This window comes from Micropterus salmoides, unplaced genomic scaffold (genome assembly GCF_014851395.1).
Source record: "Micropterus salmoides isolate LMB-PRFRI ecotype aquatic unplaced genomic scaffold, ASM1485139v1 Ms_hic_scaffold_2, whole genome shotgun sequence".
NCBI lineage: Eukaryota > Metazoa > Chordata > Actinopteri > Centrarchiformes > Centrarchidae > Micropterus > Micropterus salmoides.
The window spans coordinates 36,128,939-36,141,026 of record NW_024041150.1 but is presented as its reverse complement, the minus strand read 5'-3'; the positions used below and the strand labels follow the sequence as shown (position 1 = coordinate 36,141,026).

Here is a 12,088-nt window from a genome sequence, read left to right as displayed (position 1 = left end):
TGAAAACTAAAATAAATGTGCAGTCCAGACTTTACCTCCATAACCAACAAGTCCTCCAATCTAAATGACCATATAGGTCATATAAACTGTGCTCCCAATACGACCCATATGAGTGTATCCCAAATTAGCTTCCCTACAGGTGACTTTGTCCATGCAAGGTTAAGGTAAGGGTAGGGGGCTTTGGGGGATGTTATTGCCTTTAACATTATAGATGGTATTGCTTTTTGGCTTTTGCCCTCTCTTTTACTGAGACTGAAGTTCACCCCAAAGGGAGTTGCCATCTCCCATAGAAAACACTGCTCTGAACTGCCTGAAAACAGCTCATTTGTAGTCCAGCCGCTTCCCTTTCATCAAGCAAAATGGTCTCCAAAGGGCTAGTCCAACACGCCCTCAAAAACACCGGCGGAAAAACACTGAGCTGCAGCACACAGTGACAAGACGTCCACCTGCTGCCTCTCCTCTCCCTTCCAAAAACCGTTACAGACACTCCAGACACTCAATAGACTCAAAGTTGGTACTGTGATGTAGAGACAGAGCTCAGTTAAAACTTTATTGATGAAAGATACATTTGTTACAGATTAATAACTCACCACTCTGAAACTGTTGCTCCAGTCCATTTTGCCAAGCTGGTAAGGGGAACATATAGCTGAACCGAAGCGACTTCTCACTCTGCTTCTGATTGGCTAGTCCTTAATTAGGAACTGCGCATGTGCAACTCCCAACAAAGATTATGTAGAAACAAGATGTATCACTCCATAGCTAAAACGAAGCCTTCAACTCACAGGGTGAAAAGAAGAGCTGCAGCAATGTGCAGTATGATAAAAAAAAAGTGGTGTTTTTGGAAAATGAAGCCATGTAAACCTGTTCTGGTACAACCACTAAATAAAATGATGAACCTGAAAATTAGCATAATATGACCTCTTTAACGTAGTTAGCTGGTCAGCTAATGCTACGAAGCTAACATAGTAAGCATAGCAAACATAGCTAAGGTTATATGTAAATTACATAAGTTATGCAACCGATGTAACTCCAATAACAGCCTAAATCAACTGAGTAAACAGGGCCCTCATGTGAGGAGTGTCCACAAAGATAGGGGAGAGCCGGGACGAATGAAACACTTTTCAGATATACATCATTTTGAAATATAACATTACAGACAGAAATCATTTGTTGTTGCCATCAACCACTCACGTGTGTTCTATCAATACCAGGTGTTATCTTGTTAATATGTGGAACGACTTCAGTATAATATCACTTTGAAGGAAAGGTGCGCATTGTTTCATTCGTCCCTACTGTGCCGGACGGATGAAACACAGGGGCGGGACTGAAGAAACACAACGACATACATTTAAATAGTTTAAGTTATTCTTGTTTTTATTTAGAAAGCTTGACACTATCCTGCTTAATATGTAATTGCAAACTCATTATGTCCTTTTTCTTAATAAAAAATAGTAGAAATACAATTTAGCTAGCTAACTAGAAAATCTAACAGCTAATGCACATTTAGATCAGACATCTGCAGCCTGTTTACCTGGTCTACTGTGAAGATCCTGTTATTTGGCTGTGAGCATCCTGGTGGTCCAGCCTGCAGCCTAGTGGACTCTGCCCCCCTCCCGCCGTATCTAAATAAGGTAGAATGGCTGCGTGTCAGGACGAATGAATCACCTGTTTCAATCGTCCAAACAGTGACTCTTGATGTTTAAACTTCACTAGCTTCTAAACTGTAAAACTTTGACATTTAAAACTTCAGGATGTGTTAAAGTACTAGCTAATCTTTTATGTGATCATGACCATGGCACATGGAACAATAAACACAACTCGTCATTCAAAAAAAAAAAGATCGCTTGAGTGAATTTACTTTCTGTGATTGAAAACAGCTTCTTTCATATAACTCGTGAAAGTGTGACGTATCCACCTGATTTTTCCCTGTTCTGTTAAGTACTGTGTGGACTGTATGTGCTGAGGTAGTTTGGCATATCAGACTTGTATGGGCTCCGAGAAAATCGCTGTGTTTCAATCGTTCCGGCTCTTCCCTACTAGAATAAGTAGTCATGGAGGGAACCATAGAGAGTGCTTTTGTACAAGTACCAGATGTTTGTGCGATACCCCCTGGTGGCAATTTAGCAATATCTGCAACCGGTCGATGACTTTTTTGCAATAAAAAAATGGTGCAAACAGTCACACTGAATGTCCTTGTGTCTTACACAAGGAAATCTTGAATGTGATATGTTATAAAATATTCTAAAAATATAAATGATGAAAGCTTTATTTGTTGAACAGTACAACCAAGGGGAATGACACAACAGCCTTGTTTTCTTTTAGGGAGCCCCTTAAATCAGCAAAGTCAGGCTAAGTCAGCAACCAGCTATCTTAGCACAAAGACTGAAAATAAGGGAAAACAGCTAGCCTGGCAATGCCTAAAGGTCACAAAATCCACCGACCAGCACATCTAATGCTCACTGATCACCATGTTATGTATTGTTTGGAGCAGTTGCAAGGCAACCAACGGAGACTTCAAAACAGATCAACAGAAAAAAACAAAACCAAAAACACAACATCTTTTTTCTCTAATTTTTAACTCATAAGGTCAATTAAAATGTCAAACTATATCCTTTAAAAAAAATTGGAAATGCTTCTGACACAGCAGTAGTGTTGCCATGCAACTGGCTGCGTCCTTAAATTTTTATTTGTAGCCTACTAATGAGAGAAGCACAAAAAAGGAGTGTATGTAGGACAATACAGTAGTGTGATATTTAATTAGTGTTATATTGTAAAGTACAGCCAAAAATAACAATATAGGCTACTGATTTAATAGGGCCTATTGGCTGAAACATCAAGTATGCTGACGTGACAAGTATAAACAAACATTGTGGTTAGCTTGTTCATTTTTTGGTAGGCTGAGCCTACACTGACACAAATCGGAAGAGACAGGCATCAGAAACACAGCGGCAAGAGTTTTTCGCCTGGTGCTTAGACAAGAAGAGGTGATGATGACGACCACGATAAAGGTTTACCTAATTATATGCATTGTCGGTGAGTCTGTGAAAGAAACATGGTTTATTTTGTTTGCTTTGAAATGGCATCCTGATAAGAATGTGGTAGCAACACACCCTAAGATGTGGATTTTAGTTGAATCTGGTAAATTTGAAAAAGTTATATTGTGATTTTTCTCCAGTCAGCTTCACTTCATACTGAATACCAAGCAAAACCAATTCCTGTCAAGAAATGAAAGCAGTTCAGCATTAACTTTTTCCCCCCTGCATTTTGTGCCCTATTTAACCCTTCAGTATTGTTTTTTCTTGTCTCTTTTTATATGAACTAACCACAATTTCAATATCAGTTCAGCCAATCCTCTTTGACTTATTAACTTTAATTTTATAACCAGCGCAGAACACATCTTAAGGTAATCTATGGCTGTAAATGGGAGTCTACCGAACAATCAGAACACTAATGTAGTAGGGATGGAAATGTGAAGAAAGTAAACTGAAGCTATAACATCTTCTCATTTCTGACTTTATTCAAATGTTCTTTACCCTCGCTGTCACTGGTTTATAAACTTCATGATGCCATGCGGCTTAAGTGCATGTCTCTCTCCTTTACAACACATACTTGAGATTTTGCACTGATGCCGGAATGAGGAAATTCACTTTGCGTCGTGGCCACAGACAACGAAAGGTTTCTGATTTGCCGTCATACAGGATGCTAGTCAATACAGTAGTTCTTCTCTGCGGTTGAACCACGTGTTAGCTTCAGCTGACGTAGGCTGTGAGGAAATAATTTGAAACATTATACAGAACCCAAGATGTGTAGCACTCAATGAAACTGCTGTGCAATAGGCTTCAAGGCAAATAGTTTGTTTTAGTGTCTCATCATACAAAGTATACAAATTAATTGAATGCCTTTTCTCATGGTCCATAGTGCTAAAAACAAGATAACATTAAACAATTAAGATAAAAATTGACAGTAGTGTTAGGCTTAGGTAAGGACAAGGAGTATTAACAGTAACAGTATGTACAGTGTGGAATTGTCACAACAGTGTGAACCATTGTAATAAAAGGACAGTTCTGCTTAATGCAAGATATATACAGTGTTTAATTGCGATGTGCATAGTATGCAGTGGAAAGCAGTGTTACGGTGGGTGTGGATTGGTGAGGCAGGGTTGAGCAGGTTGGAGGACCCAAACGCAGGACACAGAGCGGAGCAGGTATAGTTCAGTGGTTTAATTATACAAAAATGAAAGGCGAGCACACTTACATACTGAGTGGCTGAATCCATAAAAAGCCATAATGAGAAACTAAACCAAAATCCAACACAGGTAATCCACAAAACACCAAGAGCAGAAAATAGAAGAAATACTTGACGAGACTGGGAGACGGAAGCCACAACTGACAGGGAGTAACACCAACAATGACCAAACAAGGGCTGAACAGAAAGACCACATATATATACCAGGGATAACGAGCAGGGCGGGAGCAACACAGGTGACAGACATGAGGCTAACGAGGGAGGCAGAGAGACAGCAGGAAAACAGAGAGGCAGGCAGGCAGAGACAACAGGGGGTAACAGAGAGAACACTTAGACAAGCAGACATGGGTGAATAACCAAGAATGCACAAGTACGAGCTAAACAGAACCAGTAAAGGAACAAGGGAATACACAAGACAAAACAGGGAACACAAGACCAGGAGTAAACACAAAAGATATTAACTAACGTACAGAACTAGGAACTAACTGAACAAGACTACACAGAGAAACACAGAACAAAAAACAAACTTAAACAGGAAAGACATGAACACAAAAAACACATTCCTAACAAGCAGTGTGTGTCAGGGGCGAGGGTAGTTGGGGGTGCAGCAGAATCTACAAGGCAAGTTTCTTTGTGTGTGTGTGTGTGTGTGTGTGTGTGTGTTGTCAGGGAAAATAATTCCTTCCCAAAGAATACGGAGTCAAATAGATGTGTTGAATCATTTCTTTATGTAACGTGGCCATGGAGAGAACGCACGGTTACTCTCCCAAACTCAGCATTTCCTCTCCTTAAGTACAGAACAAGTACAAAGCAAACAACAGCCAGCAAATGGTAGATGAAGGATGAACAAATGGCAGAGAATAAGCATACACTCAAAAACTCTTCCTGAGCTAAGAAAGGAAATGCAAATGTATGTGGCATCAGATGTCTCTTGATTGGTCTATGTTAAAACTCTCACCTACATGCCAGCAGATGTTTATTGTAAACCAGACAACCTTTTGCTTAGGGACAAAAAGGCACAATGTCTTGTAGGGCCCCCACCCGCCGACCCCACACACATGTGCGCACAATCAAGATTTTGAATTATAGGGTATTATTTTTTGGAAACACCTCTAGTCTATCCAGGACCAATTTATCGGCCTGGCGATATTATTAGCAGATATGAGCTAACTACATTTAAATTGGTATCAGCATTTATTTATTTAACATATATTCCCAGGTTTTCTTTTGTTTTGTTTTTTATTTGTTACGTGTGCCATTAATTGGGCTGTAGAGAGTTCGTTGGGGGGCGCTGTTTCACTGGAGCGAAAAAGGCGATCTTTGTGCAAGCTCCGTGAAGTGTCTTTTTAACTTCAATATAAGATTTTGACGCCCGGTATTCGTCAGATAACACACTCTCGAGAGCGAAACATGAAGCCTCTAACTAATAAACCGCTGACTAACAGGTCCGCCGTGGTCCCTAATGGAGGTGCTAACGCTTCAACTGAAGACACGGAGCCGGGCTGTTCCAGAGAGGAAGACAAGAGGAGTACTAGTGTGTTTGCGAAGGCCCTGGACTCCCTGAGAAACGGCATCTGCACCAAGATTGAGACGGCCGTAAGTGGAATACAGACGGACATCGCTGGTGTCAGAGTAGAACTAACTTCATCGGTATCCTCCACACAGAGGGCAATAGACAAACATGACAGTTGACGGTTAAAGGAGGTGGAATTTTCTGCAACTACTACCAGTGACTCTGTATCTGATCTGGAGGCTTCGGCCTCTAAACTCCAGTCAGATGTGAAAGACCTCCAAAATAAGTGTGAAGATCTGGAGAACAGGTCAAGGAGAAAGCATACATCTGGTGGGCGTACCAGAGGACCAAGAGGGCACATTGTCGACTGAGTTTGTCTCAAATCTCCTGCAGAAGGTAGCCTACTTAATTTAGAGGAGAAGCCTCTGCTCGACAGGGCCCACAAGATCCTACAAGCCAGGCCTAGTCCTAATCAACCACCGAGGGCTTTTGTCCTCAGGCTTCACTGATGTGGGGGTTGTGTTTTTGGTCTGTGTTGTTAGTTTTTACCTGAGCTTTTATGTGTGATATTAGGTTCATGGCAATGCATGGCAAGGATTTTAATTGTGCTATCAATTTTGTTACTTCTGCTTTCATTGAGTAATGGTCTGATTTGTGGAGCAGCGTGTACGTCTGTTACATTTGGGTAAGCTCACAAAACTTAACAAGGTTTTGTATCATCTCAACAGTTTGGGTGCACAGATTGTTTTCCTTCAGGAGACTCATCTGGATGTGTCTGGCCATATTATGATACGTAGGAGCTGAGTTTCACAATCCTGCCACTCATTATTTAATAGTAAAGTGCGAGGGGTTGCCATCCTCATCCATCGCTCCATTCCATTTATTTCCTCAAACATGAGAATGGACCGCAACGGGCGCTATATAATTGTAACTGGGACTCTGTACAACACTCCTAAATTCCTAAATTCACTTATTTGTTTCAATGCATCCCAAAATATTTTTTTTTTCGCAGATTAGACTCAATTTTCTTCTTTTTTATCTGAAAAGTTAAAGCTCCCCGAATATCAAATAGCATCCTACGATGTCCAAAGTGTCTTGGAGGCATGGCAGCACCCAATTTTCTGTCTGTCTTATTACTGGGCATCCAACGTTCGTGCCATTGTGCATTGGTTATATAGACTCACGCACTGAAGCTCCATCATGATGTACTCTTGAATCCTTATCATGCTTACCCTCCTCTCTGCCAGCTTTAGTGTACACCTCACTCTCCGCTCCTTCTGCTGGTTTTACTAAAAATAAAATTGTGAAGTCAACCATCAAAATCTGGACACAGATACGACGTCATTTTGGCTGGTGGTCCCTCCTCCTGTCTCCCGCTTCTCACATCCATATGTTCTGGTCTTGTGCTAAGCATCACAAATTCTGGTCTCTTATTTTCAATACTATCTCGGAATGCCTCGACAACACTATTGCTCCTTGTCCTTTAATAGCCATCTTTGGTACTCCTCCAGATCCCTCGGATTGTCTAAGACTGAAGCTGACTGTGTGGCCTTTGCTACCCTACTTGCCAGGCGCCTAAATTCATTTAAATGGAAAGATGCATACTCACCTACCTTTGCACATTGGATCAAAGATTTACTATTCTTCTTTAAATTAGAGAAAATAAAATTCTCATTACGGGGCTCCACAGATACTTTTTGTAGAGTATGGACTTTCTTCACTGACCACATTAGGAATAAAATACAATCACAGATGCCCGCTGTTCCATAGATAGTAGGAAAGGAAATGCTTAAACATCAGCCATGTACACTTATTTCATTACAATTATCTCTGCCTTGCTTTTTATTTTTCTTCTCTACAATTGCACTTTGGATTAGTCTTTTTTCCATCTCTTGTTTTATTGTTGCTGTTTCTCTTTTTTGTTTTTGTCTTTTTTTTTCTATTCTCCTGTTTACCTATTGCACTCCTGAATACATATGTCGTGAAGTAATTAGCCATTTGTGAAAATGCAATAAGAGTTGATAAAAAAAAAAAAGGTTGGCCTGTTGAGATAACTGATCTATAGCATAAAACAAATACACTTTTAATTTTCTGGTTGACCTTCAGAGGAATTCTGCAACTATGGTGCCATCTATTCTGAAATGAGGTTAAAGAAAAATTTTAACTGGGAAAATAGAATGACATGTCTAGAACCATTGGCCCCTCTTGCTTTGCATATCTGGACATGAATTTAAAAAACTAAAAAAACTAAACAAAACTCTGCAACATTAGAAACTATCAGGCAACCAAGAAAACGTTGTCACCCAGTTTGCTCACTAGTTGTAGTTTTAACAAACCTGAATTGCTCTTTCTGTCATTTACCTGTAGGTGCTGCCGTCGTTTTATCAAATGGAGACGATGATTATGATGGAACTAATCATTCAGATTTTTTCTCTGGCAGTGGTGACTTCTCCCTATTCATACCAGACAACCTTTTTGACCTCTCACAACTATGGCCAGATGAAGACAACCCACCATCTCTTTCCTCCTCAGGTACCCTCAATCTCCTCTGATTTCTGACATGAGGATGTTCCTGTTTTAGCTTTGGCCAGCCCACTCTTCTCGTCATGTAGGCACTTCAGGTTTTATTTGATTTGACAGTGTTGACTGATTTTATATGTCCCGCTCCCAATCCAACTTGCCAAACACTAAACTGTCTGTGATGTTGCACCGCAGTGTATAAAAGCTTCTGCAGCTAAACTCCTCAAAAAGCCAATAGAAAGTGTGATCTGCATACTTGCCATCCTCCAGACGTTATAACCTAAATTGGGAGACCAAACCTTACCTGGTGATGTCCTGGGCGACACCCCTGCTTTGCCTCACTGTCAGGGCCTGGGGCAGGGGGGGCTGCTTACCCAAGTACTGCGTAAATGGTCACTTGCAGCTTTATTCCAATTCTATTTTGACTTTTTGTTTGTATAATTATTAATAACTCTTACTTATTTCTTATTATTGCTGTTGCTATTGTTATCATAGGGTTTTTTGTTTTGTTTTGTTTTTTCACTTGTAGCTCCCCGCCAGCCTCTTTGCCTCTCTCTATTATCTATCCAATAGGCATCCCCTTTCCCTGTCAATATAGGACGCATGTACATACACACACATACATAAGCACATATACACACACAAGATTAAGTATTAAATAAATTTTGTTGCTGCTGTTGTTAATGTTGTCACGTACCTGTTTTTTATTTTGTTTTTTTTTGTCTTTTCTCTCTTCTTGTTCCCTTTGTATCGTCATGTTTATGTTTTGTCTATGTCTATGTGTATTTTGTCTTGCAATAAAAAAGAAAAAAGAATGTTCCCCCCCGAAATGATATCAGAGACATTTTAGTATCATTCACATTTTTTTGTGAATGTATGGGGTACAGTTTTTGTAGAAAAGCATGAGCATAGGTTTGAGGGGACACTTATTAAGTGGACAGTCTGGGAGATCTCCCATGAAAATTTTGATCATTTTGAGAAGGCAGGTCATTTATTTGATCAGCAGCTTCCATCAATTTCAGTTGATCCTTCAACATGTTTAACCACTTTCTGTTGTGCCTTTTTTAAAATAAAATGTTATGTGATGGTTTACACTCACGTTGTTGTATTTTAATAACTTACCTGTTCTCTCTCTACCTACAGCTACCAGCAACATCAGGGGCTCATCTTGTTCCTCCTCCACAGCTAACCTCAACTACTTTTTTCCGGTCTCTGTTCTCTCGGGTTTGTGCATGTTCGCATATTAAAACACATTTTACGTCATGTTTGTGGTAACGTTTGTTGTACTTGTAAACACAATGTAGACTTTTATTAACCATTATGTGAAAAGGCTTATTTTTAACCTCCTCCTGTGAAAGTACAGGATTGTTTGGTGATATGATCGTGTTGTGTCTGTCTGCAGATGAAGTCACTCTATTCGTCTATTTCTTGTATAGAAAATGTTCTCAACCTTATTTCAGTATTTCTATGGTTTTAACTCCTGTACATTTATATTATCACTGTAGTTAACTTAAGAACTCAAAGTCCTATGAGCCTGCTTCCGCTGAATGACTGAAGCTAAGCAGGTTTGGGCTTAGCTAGAATCTGGAAGGCAGACCTCCAGGGAAAACTAAGTTGCTGCTGGAACAGATGTAGGTGGTCCAGTAGGGGGCAGTCTTCCCTCTGGTCCTAATAGTAAGATCCCAATACCCCAGTGCAGTGATGGGGACACTGTGCTGTAGAGGATGTTGTCCTTTGGATGAGACGTTAAACCAAGGTCCTGACTCATTGTGGTCATTAAAAATCCCATGGCACAAAGAGTAGGGGGTTCCCCGGTGTCACGGAAAAATTCCACATCCCCCCCAGAGTAACTGGCTCAATGTTTCTCTCCCTCAAGCTGATGTGTGGTGAGTGTTCTGGCGCAAGTTGGCTGCTGGGCATCACCCAGGTTGGTGCTACACATTGGTGGTGGTTAAGATGACCCCTCCCCACTTCACTTAATGACTGCTTCTGTGATTTCAAAAACTGTTTGTTAAAATATTCCCTCGATCTGATCTCAAACAAAACAGAGATACTAGTTTTTGGGTCCAAGAATATGGCAAAACAAATTCTGCTATCTGCTGGTTATGTGTTGGATCATGTCCAGTCTGTTGCGAGGAATCTTGCTGTCTGGTTTGACTGTAATTTAAGTTTCGAGCAGCACACCACAAAGTTTGTGCAATCGTGTTTTTATCATCTTAGAATTATGTGAAAAATATGATAGATAACTTTTAATTTCTGTTTTTTAATTTTAATAAAAAATTTTTTAACCTATTTTGATTCTGAGCTTGCGTAGTTAAGCACATTGGCTTCATCTTTGTATGAAATGTGTTACATAAATAAAGTTAATATTGTTATTGTGAAATTGTTGCTTTTACTTGGTATGCATACTTTTATCACTACTGCCCCTAAAATTGTTGACACAACCAAAATCAAACTTCACTGGAGCTGCTGTAGAAGTCACATATTTTATGATTGGCCAGCTATGTATAGAAAGAGGAAGAATGCACTAAACCGAAGAGGTTTAGATAATTTTATCAAGTTAGAGAAAAGCATTAAATTCATCTGATCAATCCAGTAAAATCTTAAAAAGCACATAATTGCAAACTTAAGTGCCAAAATCTGTGTTTCAGGAGCTTTTAAAATAAAGTTGTAGAAGCTTGGTGTTGTTATTAAAGTGGTCTGTATGTTATGCCTTCACACATGACAAAGTGAAAATTAGTTGTGAACAGGTACTAAAATGAGTTACTGAGCAAAGAAGTCAAAAACTGAACTAGCATCCTGTGTTGTTCTGGAGCTAGCGCTGCGGTCGATGACTCAGTTCCTGAATGCTGACTGATACTGAGAAAGATTTAGAGGGTAGAGAGACATAGAGAGTGTAGAGAGGGAGAGAGAGAGACAGCATGAGAGGGTGGGTTGAGATGTTGAGAAATAGAAGGGGGGTGGGGAGGAGAAAAAATCATGGTAGGTGGAACGAAAGAACCAAACAAGAAAGAGCAAGAGGAGAGAGGTTAAAACAATACAAACAGGGAAATGTGGGTAAAAGAGAAAATTAATGTACACCACATGGCCAAATGTACACCAAAATATAAAAACCATATGTCATTGCTGAACATGCCATTCGAAAATCATGGGCAACAGTGTGCTGATATAACAGCCTCCACTCTTCTTCTTTCCACCAGAGGTTTGAATCTGCTGCAGGGATTTGCTCCCATTCAAACTTAAGAGCATCAGTCAGGTCCAACACTCCACACCAAAATGGAAACAAACTGGGAACACAATATCTTGTGTTCGGAGGTTGTGACATTGAAACAGGAAAGGTTTGAATTCCCCAAACTGATGACACAATGTTGGAAGACAACTCTCCACAGACAACTCTCCACCAAGAAAATGTTGTCCAAAATACCCTTGTATGGTGTAGCATTAAGATTTCCCCTCATGAGAACTAAAGAGGCTCAACCAGTGAATCCCAACCAGGGGTACTTGTTCTCCAAGGGGTAGCAGGGGGTGTGTGGAAAAATTGTGAAGCTCAGCTAAATTTAAAAAAAATTGAAATTATGATAATATATATCTACATTTTTGTGTTTAGGAGGAAAATCTACAAACTGATAAGATGAGACATTTATGTGATGCTGATCTTATTATCTTATTATTGACAATAATAAGATAATAAGCCATGCACAAGACTTGCCTCAGCTGATCAAGACTGCAGAAAAACTACAGGTGCTGGTCATATAATTAGAATATCATCAAAAAGTTGATTTATTTCAGTAATTCCATTCAAAAAGTGAA

The 12,088-nt window shown here is 39.8% G+C and overlaps 2 long non-coding RNA genes across 2 annotated transcripts; one reads left to right on the top strand and one right to left on the bottom strand.

Annotated features, from left to right (window-relative positions):
• The first annotated feature begins 2,300 nt into the window (after positions 1 to 2,300).
• LOC119913427 lies at positions 2,301 to 10,671 on the top strand. Its single transcript, XR_005446447.1, has 3 exons — positions 2,301 to 3,033; positions 8,126 to 8,290; positions 9,422 to 10,671. It is a non-coding gene; the product is annotated as an uncharacterized LOC119913427 (long non-coding RNA).
• On the bottom strand, positions 3,496 to 4,435 carry LOC119913426. The gene is made up of 2 exons (XR_005446446.1): positions 4,255 to 4,435; positions 3,496 to 3,763 (listed from the first exon to the last, which is right to left on the bottom strand). It is a non-coding gene; the product is annotated as an uncharacterized LOC119913426 (long non-coding RNA).
• Positions 10,672 to 12,088: the final 1,417 nt, after the last annotated feature.